The 15,982-nt window shown below is 35.8% G+C and overlaps 1 non-coding gene across 1 annotated transcript; it reads right to left on the bottom strand.

Moving 5' to 3' along the window:
- Positions 1–3,450: 3,450 nt before the first annotated feature.
- Positions 3,451–3,522, bottom strand: TRNAA-CGC (transfer RNA alanine (anticodon CGC)). Its single transcript has one exon. It is a non-coding gene; the product is annotated as a tRNA-Ala (tRNA).
- Between the last annotated feature and the right edge of the window lie 12,460 nt (positions 3,523–15,982).

Here is a 15,982-nt window from a genome sequence, read left to right as displayed (position 1 = left end):
CTTATGATTTTTTCAGAAAATCTTACTGTATGAGAACTCTTGCTTATATGATACTGGAACAACTTTTTATTACGCGATGTTCAACCCCTAACTTTATGAAATTTTTATCCTGTGTGCATGTAGAGTTACAATAGGGGTCAAGTTTTGTCGCTTTGCCTTCGTTTCCTGCCACGGAGAACTTTATTTTTCTCCATTCTCAGGGTGTATATATGACGTCATTGGGCCCGGCATGACCAGGTGGGTTAAGGGTTTGACTCGTAATCTGAGGGTCGCGGGTTCGAATCCCCGTCGCACCAAACATGCTTGCTCTTTCAGCCGTGGAGGCGTTATAATATGACGGTCAATCCCACTATTCGTTGATGGTGGGTGGTGATGACTAGCTGCCTTCCCTCTAGTCTTACACTGCAAAATTAGGAACGGCTAGCGTAAACAGCCCTCGAGTAGCTTTGCGCGAAATGTTAAAAAAAATGACGTAATGAATACGTCACACGTGGATCTAATGCACTGGTGCCACGTCTAATCGGCTAGTACAGTTAAGTGAATTCTTTACTACTTGAGTACCCCCCAGTGGCTCAGCGGTATGTTTGCGGTCTTACAACGCTACAAACTGGGTTTCGATACCCGTGGTGTGCTGAGCACAGATAGCCCCTTGTGTAGCTCTGCACTTAATTCAAAGCAACAACAACTACTATTTGAGCTTCAATGTAACTGCTATTTATCTCAAGAAATTTCTTGTTAAACAAATAATAACATAAAGCAATAACTGAAATAAAAACTTACCTAGAAAAACTAAACCGTGAATGAACAGAATATATTTGTAATAGTTGGATTTTAGCATAACTTAGCGCAGTGTGCATAAAATTACTTAAAATTCCAGAATGCAGATTGGTTTCGATTATTAACACGTTTCACAACGAACTTAAGTGATGTAAATATTCCCAGTGCAAAGATTTTTAAGAAGTTGTGTGTATTTTTTTTTACTTCTTTGATGCATTTTCATATTCCATTACATATTCCTAAAAACTTTACTAAGTAACAGAAATCTATTTTTTCTGTGATAGTAAAACGTAGTTATGTTTTTGTTTAGTTTTTTTGCGAATAAATATTCTTGTTGAGTAGTAAGAAAAATCTACTTTACGTTCTGGAATATCATACTAGCTTTATGGGCTTTAAAATAATGTTCTACGAAATACTTCTCTCGTAAAAGTCGATTTGGTGTAAACTTCCTATTTGAACAAGCCATGTGGGTTAAGGCGTTCGACTCGTAATCTGAGGGTCGTGGGTTCGAATCCCCGTCGCATCAAACATACTCTCCATTTCAGCCGTCGAAGCGTTATAATATGACGGTTAATCCCACCATTCGTTGGCAAAAGAGTAGCACAATAGTTGGCGGTGGGTGATGATGACTACCTGCCTTCCCTCTAGTATGATTTTCAGTAGCTTTCATATGATTCCACAAAATATAATTCATCTTCTACATTTTCTCAACCGCTTTTCTTTCGATGCTTCATCGTGGAACTTAGGTCATCACAAACATAAAAAAATAGGTTTTTCTAATAAGAGGAATTGCGAAAAACAATGAGTGTTCAACGCGATTACTTCTTGTCAGTAACACCCTTGCCCAAAAGTTTACTGAGAAAGTATTACTATAAACCTTAAACATCTCAGAAATTTTAAGAGAATTGTATCAATTACCGCTCACATAACTAATAAAAACAAATTATTTATAAAATTAAATTAGCTAAAATAATGTAATCACATACTACTAGACATTCCATTGTTGATTAAAAACAAACAAATCAATTAACTCTTGTAATTTAATCCCGAGCGCCCCCTTGAGTACATTTTAATTCCTCGGTCGTATAGTGGTGAGTATCCATGCCTGTCAGAGACCGGGGTTCGATTCCCCGGCGTGGAGTATGTGTATTTTGGCCCGGCATGGCCAAGCGTGTTAAGGCGTACGACTCGTAATCTGAGGGTCGCGGGTTCGCATCTCCGTCGCGCCAAACATGCTCGACCTTTCAGCCGTGGAAGCGTTATAATATGACGGTCAATCCCACTATTCGTTGGTAAAAGAGTAGCCCAAGAGTTGGTGGTGGGTGGTGATGACTAGCTGCCTTCCCTCTAGTCTTACACTGCTAAATTAGGGACGGCTAACACAGATAGCCCTCGAGTAGCTTTGCGCGAAATTCAAAACAAACAAAACAAACAAACAAACTTGTAATTTAATTTTGTACGTAAGCATGTTTCATGCGTACTCGTGTAACATTCCTATAACGTAAATTAATGTCCGGCAAAGGTCGCTTGTATGGTTAGGATGTACATTTACCATCAATGCACTCAACAAGTTAAATGGTCTGTACAATGTAAAAATTACGGTTTGAAACGAAATCTAACGTTGTGGAACAAATCACATAAAAATGTTATTAGATAAATAAGTCATGTAAATGAAAATAAAGTAAAGTGAGTAACAAAAGACGAAAGATAATACACAGTGAATAAAAACAAGGTGAGAACAGTCGTTAGACCCATCTATCAAAAATTAATCTAATTAGTGTATCAACCATAAGTTATTTGTATTTTATATTCATGGTTTGTTTTTGAATTTCGCGCAAAGACTATTTGCGCTATCTGTACCTAATTTAGCAGTGAAAGACAAGAGGGAAGGCAGTTAATCATCACTACCCACCGTCAACTCTTGGCTATTTTTTTACCTAAGAATTGTGGAATTGAGCGAAACATTATAACATCCCCACTGCTGAAATTGTGTGTTTGTTCGATGGAAATCACGAGTCGAGCACCCTAACTAGTTGGACATATATTTTTGGCAAAGCTACTAAAAAATTCCACGGTCCGTACCTTCAATTACTGACAAAAACAAAAAACACCCAGACAGAAGCATTTTACCACCCACGCTAAAAAACTGATTACTGTGCCTGTAACGCACACTGTAACTAAAGTGTATGGAACATTTTTATGGTATTGCAGAAATTCGAACATGATTTCTTTGGTAAGAAATCCAGAACTCGATTATATAAGACTAGCTTACGCCTAACCTATAATATAAATGAGATATATATATTAAGCAACACCTTTATACCTATACAAAATAATAACCTAAAATCCAACTGCAATGGCCCTCAAATCCCGTACCAGTTCATAATGTCGTCCCTTGTTTGTTATTGAATTTCGCGTTAAGCTACACTAGGGCTATCTACGCTAACCCTACCTAATTTAGCAGGTGTGAGACTAGAGGGTAGGCAGCAAAATCATCATTCACCCATCGCCAACTCTTGGGCTACTCTTTATCAACGAAAAGTGGGATTAACCGACCATTATAACGCTCCCACGGCTAAAAAAAACCAGCTCCATTGGTGCGACCGGGATTCAAACCCGCGATCCTCACATTACGAGTCGAACGCCTTAACGTGCTTGGCCATAATAATATTTTGGAGGTGCCGGGGTTCGAACCCGGGACTTCTCACATGCGAAGCGAGTGCTCTACCCCTGAGCTACACCCCCACTATAAACTCTCTCTTTGTTAACTTGCAAATGGCCTAGGAAAGTCGAAACGTTGTTCTCTGCTTATCAATAAAAGTGTTAATACCCATACCAGCCGTTCTGAGATACATTTTTGTTTCAAGTGGGTTTCTCGTCATCAAGAGTGTTCTAGTTTAGTTATTTGTTTTAATGTATAAGCTTGTTATTTTTTATACTAGTCTCTAGCCTGTAGCTCACACTTTAAAGAATAATAATTGAAATAACAATGTAAATTCAGAGATAGTGGGACAGCAGCTGGAGCTATGGATTTCCAAAGCTAAAATCCATGGTTTGATCTCCGCGGTGGACAAAGCTCTGAAATAAACAACTGCGATCGTCCTTTTCTCACACAAGCTCTCTTTCTTTAAAATCTCCTCAGTGACATAGTGGTATGTCTCCGGACTTATTCTGCTAAAACCGAGTGTATACTCGTGACGGGCAGACTAAAGACAGCCCTCTATGGAACTCTGTGCTAAACAACAACGGTATTTGGCTTTTAGTTTGTGATCCATTCAGTCACGTAATGCTGTAGTGTTAATTTAAAAGTCTAACCAGTAAAGAAATTCTTAACATGTGAGGAATTATTAATTCCTCGTTAATTCATTCAGTTATTATTAATGTGAGATAAACATTCCAGTTCTGTTAAGAAGGATATATCTGAATAAAATAAATAAATCAGTAATACCAGGGATCATTATGTACTCAGTGTAAATTCTATTTAATGAGCGAAGTTTACAAAACGTTAATACTACATCTAGCAATCAAAATAGAGAAAAAGTGATGATTATATTAAATAACTAACAAATATAAAACTAACTAACTTTTCTCAACTCAAGTTGTTCCAAATTCCACATAGTTTCCATATGCTGCATCATTACTAAAACTCTCCAATATATATATGTAACACATTTTCGAAATGTGTGTGTATATATATATATACGTGTGTCTGTGTGTATATATGTATGTGTGTGATTATATAAGACTTTTGTGAAGTTTGGAAAGCGGAAGAATATATAGCTATGTGATGAATTCAAACTCTGTTTTTTGGAAACTACCTTCGAGTAATTGGAATATTTTAGCGTGTAAAATTAAGAAAGCTCAAGGATGTCATGAATACGATTTCTGTTTGTTTCTTTCATTAAAACAAAGTTACGCAATGCGCTAGGTGTGCCATGTTCATCACTAGCATCGAAACCAGACCCTTATCTATATAAGCCTTCAGATTTGCCACTAAACCATTATAGTCATTGTTTTTTATTACAAAGAGATTGTTGATTCTAATAACAGAGGAGTGAGGCTGTCCGAATGAAAGATTTGTGTTTTTGAATCTTTTTATATAACCTGGTTTAATTGTTTAGTGTTTCTTTGTTTACTTTTCAAATCATTATATTAAAAATGAGCGTTCAATTAATCTGGCTTTATTTAACAGTTAGTTTCAGTACAGTATTCACTCGTAACCACTGGACGTCGTTTAAAATAAAATAAACAGTTTCCCGGAATGCACTGTTGTGTCTTACTTCGCAAAACTATGACTGCATTACTCTGGTACTTCAATAATAATTCAGCATGTTTCTTTACCGTCTAGCACCATACTGATAGGGCCCGGCATGGCCAGGTGGGTTAAGGCGTTCGACTCGTAATCTGAGGGTCGCGGGTTCGCATCCCCGTTGCACCAAATATACTCGCCTTTTCAGCTGTGGGAGCGTTATAATGTGACGGTCTATCCCACTATTCGTTGGTAAAAGAGTAGCCCAAGAGTTGGCGGTGGGTGGTGATGACTAACTTCCTTCCCTCTAGTCTTACACTGCTAAATTAGGGACGGCTAGCGCAGATAGCCCTCGAGTAGCTTTGTGCGAAATTCAAAAACATCTTTACATCATCATGTAACTGCTCTTATCATTCGCAGCTATTGCACAATGGTTTATTAAACTAAAGAGATTGCAGAATGTTTCACATCACAACTAAAAAAAACAATGATTAATAAAAAAAATTAGTACTACATCTAACTTCACAGTATAATAGCGTCAAACATTAGCTTAAAATCAACCTGACAGACATTGTTTTAAAAAATCGTAAATCGTTTGATTCATTTACGAACTGTTGAATACATTGTATACTAACCCATCTAATCGACTTTTGGTTGCGCAATGAGATTGCCGTATTGTTATATTCCTGTCTAGTTGAAATGATTACAACTTTTACAGTAATAAAAAACAAGACATCTCAGCTATTAACAGTATTTTGTGCAGGCATACTAAGTTTTTCCTACTCCATTTATTTAGCTCTTTAATCCAGTCAAATCCTCTTTTAGAAATTTCATGAATACGAATGTGTCTATAGCACGTTGATCAAGGAAGCAAATAAGTTCCTTTCGACCTAGTTGCTTGTTGTTCTTTGTCAGTTCCCTTTGATATCACGTACGTCTCTCGTGGAAAAGACTGCTGTAAGGTAGAACATACTATGTAACAACGAAAACAAATATTTTGTATTGGAGACTCAGGTGATACCTTGAGGGTACATACTCCCTTATTTTATAGAGGGGAATGACCAAAGTGACAAAGATAGCACAGACGTTCAGAAAATAATACAATTTTAGAAGAATATATAACACTATGTTTTTGTTTTTCTTAGTCTGGAACGTACTTTCACAAAATTCTAAACTCCTACATAAATCTACAAACCTCTGAAAAAGTTATACATAAACAAACTCGTTGATTTGAATGTGTTTCGAAAAAGTTAATATAATTTCATTCTGTCTTAGATTGTGTCAACTCTCTGTTTTTTACTAAACACAGTCAAAATTAGGTTGATACAGATTTACTGTGGACAACATTTTCTATTGAGTCTCCCGTTATCCTACTTATCCCACCTAATTATTCGAAGGGAAATCGGTGAACAAGAAAATACCACGATAGTCTGGGGTTTACTAATTAAAGTGACGTTAATATGATTCATATTACAGATACTCAGCGCGTGAGAATAATTGTGAATCAGCAGGAAAATATCACTGTGAGGTCAGCTTCAACACATCTCCTAGAGGTGGCGCTAGTAGCTGGCATACTAGATTTATGTCAAATAGTCCTGCTTTAAAAATATTTTTAATTAAAACAACTATTCGAAACATATTCGTTCAACACTGGGATGTTATTAATTTACTGTATTTTACTGTTAGTTACATTTCATTAAATACACCACATTCAGTAACAGATTAACTTTCAGTAAAAGACAGTAATATTCTTATTTTATCTCTGATAAAGATGAAGAGGCGTTTAAGCATATTTTAGTGTTAGCAAAAACAACATATTAGCGTGACTTTGTAACAGCAATCACAACATATTAGCAAGCATTAGTATAATCTATAATAAATTATTTATCGTGCATTGTTAGTAGTAATGACAGCGTTTTAAGATGGTAAGACAACATAAAGAACTATGTTTAAACATATTTCAGAAACATCCGTCATTATATTCAGGTTCGAATCACCATCGCACCAAAGATGCTCGCCCTTTCAGCCGTGGGTGCGTTATAATGTAACGTCATTCCCACTATTCGTTGGTAAAAGAGTATCTCAAGAGTTGCCGGTGGGTGGTGATGACTAGCTGCCTTCCCTCTAGTCTTACACTTCTAAATTAGGGATGGCTAGCGCAGATAGTCCTCGTGCAGCTTTGCGCGAAATTCAAAAAACAAAACAAAACAAACGGGCCCGGCAGGGCCAAGTGTGTTAAGGCGTTCGACTCATAATCCGAGGGTTGCGGGTTTGAATCCCGGTAGCACCAAACATGCTCGCCCTCCCAGCCGTAGGGGCGTTATAATGTTACGGTCATTCTCACTATTCGTTGGTAAAAGAGTAGCCCAAGAGATGGCGGTGTGTGCTGATGACTAGTTGCCTTCCCTCTAGTCTTACACTGCTAAATTAGGGACGGCTAGCGCAGATAGCCCTCGAGTAGCTTTGCGCGAAATTTAAAAACAAACAGTCATTATATTTTATCTTAAGTTGTGTTGACAGCTAACATGATTAGATGAGGTCTACAAAAAGAATTGCTTGCATTTAAGTAATGTGTAAAATTTTTGCAAAAGTATAGAAATAAAAATTCCATTTATCAAAAGGATAAAATGTAAAAAGTGAATGTACTCTGTCCTCACCACGTGATCGCCTCGGCCCATCATCATCAGCGACTGATAAGGTCGCATTTTGTTTTTACTCTCAAAGATTAGATGTTGAAATAGTCGAATGAAAAACTTTGTTTGGTTGTTTAAAAATATCATATACATTATAAATTATGTTTTATAACGAAATTGAGGCCCCCAATGTAAATTAAAAATAGTGGGCCCTTTTAGCAACAGACTGACTGTAGCAATTTTGCATTGGAAACGTCAAATTAAAACCAACAATCGGGTCACAAAAGATGTAAACGGGTCAAGTTACTGTTATGTATTTAAAGCCTTGATTAGAATAAAAATTACTCAATCAGAATATTTGTTACACTGTGTGAAGTGGTTACAAATACGTCACATTAATTCGAAGATGAATTTTCAGAATAGGAATCATTATAATATTTGTTCCACCCCCAAACTCCGACAACTGCTCTTATAGGTAAGTGTTTTGTAATATTTCAATGAACACTATACGTCAATCGTAAGTTGTTAACAATATTATGCTAATAACAATTATGCATCCATATTCAATTTTACTTAACATGGGGCCCCTCCGCTAATACAGAGGTGAGTCTTCGGATTCATAACGCTAAAATCAGGGGTTCGATTCCATTCGGAGGGCTCAGCAGATAGCCTGTTGTAGTTTTGCTATAAGAAACACACACACACTTAACGTGGGGATTAAACACGAGCAGAATTTCTGTATAATATCTCTCTTTCCTGAAAAAATGTTGAGAAACCAGCATGTTAAGCCTGCTGCCTAACTAACCTTTAATCATTTTTATGTCGGTAGTTTTGTACGTAAATCGAATCAGTATATGTCCTAACGCTATTCGAATAAAATCAAAATTGGTATAAAAAATATGAGAACCAAAAGTACAATAGACTGTCCGATAATTTAAGTAATCTAAAAGTTAAGAGCACTTATCATTACACGGCTTGCTCTTCGACTAAAGTGAACGTGAACCAGTTTATTGTGCTTTGATTTACATTATACAGGTAATGTACTGCTGTATTCCAACCTCGTTTTTACTGAAAATTATACTTAAAAAAATGTAAACATATCTTTAAATACGTATTTTAGGTATATGACACAATTGGATAAAGAAAGCAGATTGCTAAATGTAACACCTTTAACGAGTTTTAATGAATTCCAAATGAACTCAGCCATTCCAAAAATAATTCGTGTTCTACATGGTGAATATTAATCATACTTTACATATAAATAATATTCCATACCTAATGCTGCTCTTGGAACGTCTTCCACTATTTTTGGTCATACTCAGTTTGATAGCCGTGGTTACGTAATTTATACAGTAACAAATTACTATTAAGAACAAGATCAATCTTAGCTTGTATAAGTATCTGATAAACTTTCCCTAAAACCATTCACTATACATAGAAGTCGACTTCCAAGACTAAAGTTTAAGCAGACCAAAGGCACAAATCACCATCAAAGCTGCATCAGAGAACTAAACAGATATATAGTCAGATAGTACTGCTATCGTTCCAATCTCTTCAATCAATTATTTCATCAACACAGCCATTGATTTCAAAGTGTGACTGGAAGCTTGCGATCTTTCATCAACTTCTAATTCCTGTTTAATAACTATCTAACAGTATCGTAAATATGCTCAGCTTTATCGTAATATTTATCTTTTTTTTTTTTTTTTTTTTTTAGGTTGAAGGTTTATCCTTCGTATTCACAGCTTTCACTTTCACCGTGAGGGAGTTTTTCCGAATTATCTTGGGGTGTGGTTTAATAGCGCATTATTACTGTCCTGAACATTCTGCTGTGCGAGTTTCACTGCTTCTTTAAATGTTACGATGAGAATAGGGCTTTGGAGGGATGATAACGAAAGGTTCATTTCTGATGGTTAAGAAATAGCTGGCTTACTAAATACTAACTTTTCTTCAGTTTTTACTTAAAATATGTAAGTAATATCTCTCACCCTGAACAGTTGCTAAATGGAAACATGATTGAACAAGATTACCATATCATTTATAAGATTGTTAAGAAAAAGTGTGAAGTTTGCAGAGTATGAAGGTTTCTCGGCCAAATACTATCACCCATAGGATTTTAAAGGACGTTAAGGACTGATTATACGAGTAACTTTTAGTAAATCCCAGAATAGTGAGCAGATGCATGAATATTAGGAGTTGACTAATGTTACCACTCTTTTCAAGGGAAGTGTTCGAAATTCTCTGGGAATGTATTGACCTATTAGTCTTTAGGTGATAAAGGGTTTTGAAAATCTGATAAACAACGCTTTACAAATTGATTTAACAAAATTAAAAATTTTGTCTGACAGTCAACAAAGTATCACAACGGAAAAATCTTTTGACTTTCTTTGAAGAAGTTGTTGTTTAGGTCGATGAAGAGAACGGTGTGAATTTGATATATCTGAATTTCTCTGACAATGTTTCAAATAAAATGCTTGCAAAAACGATTTAATTAGGCGTAAGGGTGAGCTGGCTCATTGAATTGAAAAGTGGTTTGATGGTTTGGTTTGTTTTGAATTTCGCGCAAAGCCACACGAGGGCTATCTGCGCTAGCCGTCCCTAATTTAGCAGTATAAGACTAGAGGGAAGGCAGCTAGCCATCACCACCAACCTCCAACTCTTGGGATACTCTGTTACCAACGAATAGTGGGATTGACCGTCACATTATAATGCCCCCACGCCTGAAAGGGCGAGCATGTTTGGTGTGACAGGTGGTTGGATGGAAGAAAGCAAAAGGCTGTTATAACTTGAATGTAGTTAAATTGATTTAATGGCACAAATGAAGTACTTAAAGGCTCAGTGTTAGTATCTTTGCTCTCTCTGATTCACATCAATGACAAAATGAAGGAAATAAACTTCTTAAATTTTATATGATATTAAGATACTGGGTGTTGCTGACTATCAGGTGGAACTGCTGCTTTGAAAAAGGTTTAAATTGTTTGACGAGTTGAGTAAATGAAAGGAAGACAGAATTTTAATTATGATAAGTTTCATATGATGAGCTGTCATAATGTAAATTATGATTTTGATATGAATAACCTTGCGTTAACAATGTTATAGAAGAAAACAATTTTGATGTTTTGATTGATCAGTCTTTTGTGTCATTCAGGTAGTGCATTATTGTTATTGGTAGAGCAAGTAGTATTGAGGTTATTACTTCACAAATATTGGATATGAGTCGAAAGAGGTTATGGGTTTCTTTGTGTGGGTCACAGGTTATACCTCATTTAAGAAATAATTAGAAAGTATTCAAAACAAGGCCACTGAAATAATACCTAGTCTGGAAAGATTGTCGTAAACCGTATATATTAAGATATTGTTTTTCTCTTGAAAACAGAAGAGGTAGAAAAAATGTGATTGAGGTGCTTAAGTTTGGTAGGAGAACTGAAAGTGTCAGTGCATCAATTTTTTGCACTTTCTATTGATCGTGATAGGACAAGGGGCATACATAAAACTTCTGGTGAAGTATGAATTATATTCTGCTAAGAGAGTATCAGTTTTCTAATAGGGTGGTTAGTATTTGGAATGTGATGCCTTCAGGTATGACGGATGCAGCAGAGAGTTTAATGGAAAATTTGATAAATGTTTAAATCATTTGAGCTGTTGTTGTTGTTTTCTCTCTTTTTGTTAGTTTAGTAGATGGGACAACAAATGCAAGTGAACAAAGTTGATAGAAAGAAGACAGTCTTTACTGCATGAAATATACTATGTCATTCTGTTTTGTATCCGTTTGGATTACGTAATGCACCTGCCACGTTTCAGTGCTTAATGGAATGTACTCTCTAAGAACTCCATGGAATGTCGGGATCATCTTCTTAAGAAATATGATCGCAAATAAGAAGACCTTTAATAATGTTTATGTTTGGTTAAGGAAAGAGAACCTTAAGGTCAATCCCAAGAAGTGTGAATTGTTCAGTCAACAAGTGAGTTTCCTAAGATATATAGTTAGCAAAAAGGAGCATCCAGAGACTCATTTGAGAATTAGCCAACGTGAAAAAACCTGCATAAGTTAAGAAGATATATTTGGTTTTGACCTTACTGTTATTATTTTGTAAAAGCAAAACTCATCATCAATACAAAAGACTTGAAAAATGAAATTTAGACTCTTGATTATAAAGTGGTTGTTTATTCAACAAGCTGGAAAAAGAATTGACCGTTATTCCTGTATCGATATAGCCAACTCTTAAAAAATTATTAATTTTAGATACAAATACCAGTAATTTTACAATGGACTTAGTGTTATCACAAGTACAAAATAATAAACGAACATGTAAAGCAACGCAATAAATGCTGCAGAAAGAAGGTATTGTGCCACTCAGAAGGAACTATCAAGTGCTGTGTGAGACTTAAGTTATTTCCATTATTAGCTATATGAAATTAAAAAAAAAACAAAGTTTACGTTCTGGGCAGATCATGTAGTAGTGAAACAGGTGGTGAAGTTTTCCAACATAAAAGGCCAGAAAATACAAACACTGTGAAAAGAAGAAAGTTCAAGACAGTAAAGACGACCAATCTAAAGTAATCAGAGTATAATCTGTTTGTTTTTGAATTTCGCACAAAGCTACTCGAGGGCTATCTTCGCTAGTCGTCCCTAATTTAGCAGTGTAAGACTAGAGGGAAGGCAGCTAGTCATCACCCCCCACCACCAACTCTTGGGCTACTCTTTTACCAACGAATAGTGGGACTGACCGTCATATTATAACGCCCCCACGCCTGAAAGGGCGAGCATGTTTAGCGCGACGGAGATGCGAACCCGCGACCCTCAGATTACGAGTCGCACGCCTTAACACGCTTGGCCATGCCGGGCCGGAGTATAATCTAAAATGTGACATCCGTAAACAGTGAAGAAATAATGTAGTTTAATACTTAACTGAAATATTCTCAGGCAAAATAAATTAGTTTGAAACCAACTGTTCAATGAATCCATAATAGCGCAGAAAATCCTTCATGACAATATTTGTTTCATGAAGCTCGCAGAGAAAACTGTACTGGGATTCAGGAAGCCTACAAGAGTTTTTATGTCGGAAATAGATAAGATATATATATATATATATATATTGGTAGTCGGTTAATGTCTTTGTAAATAAATTTGCTGATGATATTAAGGTCTTCAGTGTTACTGTGAGAAGGATGCTGCTACTTTACAAAATAATTTAGATTACTTTATGAGTTGAGCGCATAAATAGCAGTTAACTCTTATTTATAATAATCTAAAGGTACTGTATGTGGGTTATCATAATTAACGTATTGGGAATAGTCTTAACAGTGCTATAAAATAAAAGTATCTTGGTATTTTGGTTGATAGGTCTCGCAAACCATCCAAGAAATGTGCTATTGCTAGTGGTAAGGCAAGTAGGATATTAGGTTATATTTACACGAATATTGAATATATGTTTAAAGAAATTATAATTTCATTATAGATCACTAGTTGGGCTACATTTAAAGTATTCTGTGCAGTTTTAGGTTTCTTGCCATAGGAAGGATATTGAATTGATGGAAAGAATTCACAAGAGGGCTATTAGGATAATTCCTGAGAGAGAAAAGTTGTCATGTGAGGACCGGCTAAGATCATTGAACTGTTTTATTCTTGAAAGAAATAAGAGTTTGAGGGGTATCTGACTGAGATGTCCATGACTGGGGAGAGGATTGATAATGTCAAAGCATCATTTTTTTTACTACTTAATGGTGAATATTGTGGTAATAGAGGACGCAGACATAAAATTTGTCAGGATATGAGTCATCGTCAGCTAAGACAGTTTTGTTCTTCTAATAGGGTTATTGGTCTTTATGATGGACTTACTTTTGATGTAATGTATGCAGCAAATGTAAGGGAGTTTTAAGGAAGACTTAAATAATTAGAAGATAAGAGCTGGATTTAATGGTGTTGTTGTTTTTTACATTTTAGTTTAATTTGGTGAAAGGGACAGCCTAGATGGGCCAACATGTTCATTGTTCTCCTTAAGTATTTTATGTTTTTGTTAATTTCTTTTGGAAAAACTAATGACAAGTAACATATTATGGCCAATTTAACATGAATATCAACATGTATGGAATTTGACAATCCAAATTAGTTTCAATAAATCTAAGTTTTTCGACAACATACAAAGAACGGAGACTTTTTAAATATATTTGTCGGTATTATCTATCCTTAGCAGCTGTTTTTGTGCAACAAGGTACTTATTGTCGGTAATAAAGAAAATCGGTATATTTTTGTTGCCCAAATATAGAAGGATGATGTTACTTGTTATTGACTGATAACGGCCTGGTTAAGGTACTCGACTTGTAATCTGAGTGTCATTGGTTCGAATCCCCATCACACCAAACATGCTCGCCCTTTCAGCCGTGGGGGCGTTATAATGTGACGATCAATCCCACTATTCGTTGAAAAAAAGAGTTGCCCAAGTGTTGGCGGTGCTGACTAGCTGCCTTCACACTAGTCTTACACTGCTAAATTAGGGACGGCTAGCGTAGGAAGCCCTCCTGTAGCTTTGCGTGAAATTCAAAACAAAACAAACCAATTGGCTGATAAGTCGGAAATGGATGGAGTCGTAATTGGAGATGCCGATACATGTTAAAGCCGTTAAGAAGTGGCAAAACAAGAGGATATAAGATCTATGACTAATGCATTAGCTCCGCAAAAGAAAAAGGAGGTTAGTACATGCATGCATATGTATGTATATCAGGTCATCCCATAAGTAATGTTCAAAAATGTAATACAGAAAGTGCCTCGTTATTTTTGTCTTTGTAGAATGCTTTAATTACTAAAATATGTTGTAGGACGTGTATACAAATGTTCAGAGAAATAAAAGAAACTAACCCAACCCCACCTTTTTAGATCATTAATCAAATAAATCCCTATGAAGATGAATGTGTCTGAAGAGCACATAAGGCATATAATGTTTTATAAGTTTAAAAAAGGCAATAGTGCAGCAGAAACTTATAGTGCGGAGTCTCTCAATGAAATAAAATGTCGAAGTTGGTTTCAGAAGTTCGGATCAGGTGACTACAGTTTAAGTAATGCGCCACATTCAGGTCGTCCTGTTAAGTTTAATGATAAAGGATAAATGTTGAGTTTAATAAAGCACAGCCCAAAATGGACCTCCGCCCTAGGAAAGTCCTTGTTAAGCGTTTGGTGGGGTATTGCTGGTGTGATCCACTTTGAATTGCTGCTACTCAATGTAACAATTGCATTAGACTTCTATTGTCAACAGTTAGAGCACTTGAATGTTGCACTGAAAGAAAAAAGGTCTGCTCTGGTCAATCATAAATGTGTTGTGTTACACCAGGATAATGCATGGCCTCATACACCAAGGATCACATCTGCAAAGATTGAAGAGCTAGACTGGGAAAAACTTCCACATACTCCTTATTCCTCAGACCTTGCCCCATCTAATTATCATATATTCTGAAGTTTGCAGAACTATCTTGATGAAAAAGAACTTAGAACACATGAAGACGTCAAAACTACCCTCTTTACATTCTGTTCCTCTAAACCGCAAGAACTTTAAAGAAGTGGCATTCAAAAGTTGTGAATTGTTGGCAAGAAGTAATTAACAACAATGGAACGCACATTATTGATTAAATAACATTAAAAGTGTTTGAAATCTGTTCTCTTTTTCTGAACCTAAAATCGGACATTACTTAAGGGATGACCTGATACATGCATTTACATCTATGAACACAGTGCTCGAAGTGGGAGTATGCTCGCGCATATAATTGTGACAACGTTTTTCGTTGTTTGAAAATCGCAATCAAGATGCACAAGAAGTGGGGGTACATATACCACTCCCGCGTTACTCTCCACTTCGAGCACTATATAGTATGATTAAGAAATAAACGGTACTATATAAGTAATTAAATGAAATAAAATAAATGAATTGGGAAAAAATCCTTAGGGACATAGCCAAAAAAAACTCTTTTCAGGAATAAAAGGATCTAAATATCCATTGCCTGAGCTAGATTCTGAAAACCCAATAACCGAAAATTAGATCTGGGGAGAAACTGGAGTACCCCAAGAAAATCCACTTTCACTGGTCAAACGTCGAATATTCTACGTTACCAGTGCTAAAACAGTGTGGCTGGAATACAATAAAAATTATTTTATTAATCAGCATGTCATTCATACAATTATAACTGTTTCCTAGCGATTGATGTGTAATAAGCAAGAGATTGATTTAGGTTTACGAACTGTTTAAGTAGTTTATCAGATTAAAAGATTGGATGTATTAATATTTATTTATTTAAAAAAAAAAGTTATTTCTTTCAGTTTGATTAGCATAATACA

This window comes from Tachypleus tridentatus, chromosome 6 (genome assembly GCF_004210375.1).
Source record: "Tachypleus tridentatus isolate NWPU-2018 chromosome 6, ASM421037v1, whole genome shotgun sequence".
Taxonomy (NCBI): Eukaryota; Metazoa; Arthropoda; class Merostomata; order Xiphosura; family Limulidae; genus Tachypleus; species Tachypleus tridentatus.
This window is presented reverse-complemented; position numbering and strand designations above follow the sequence as displayed.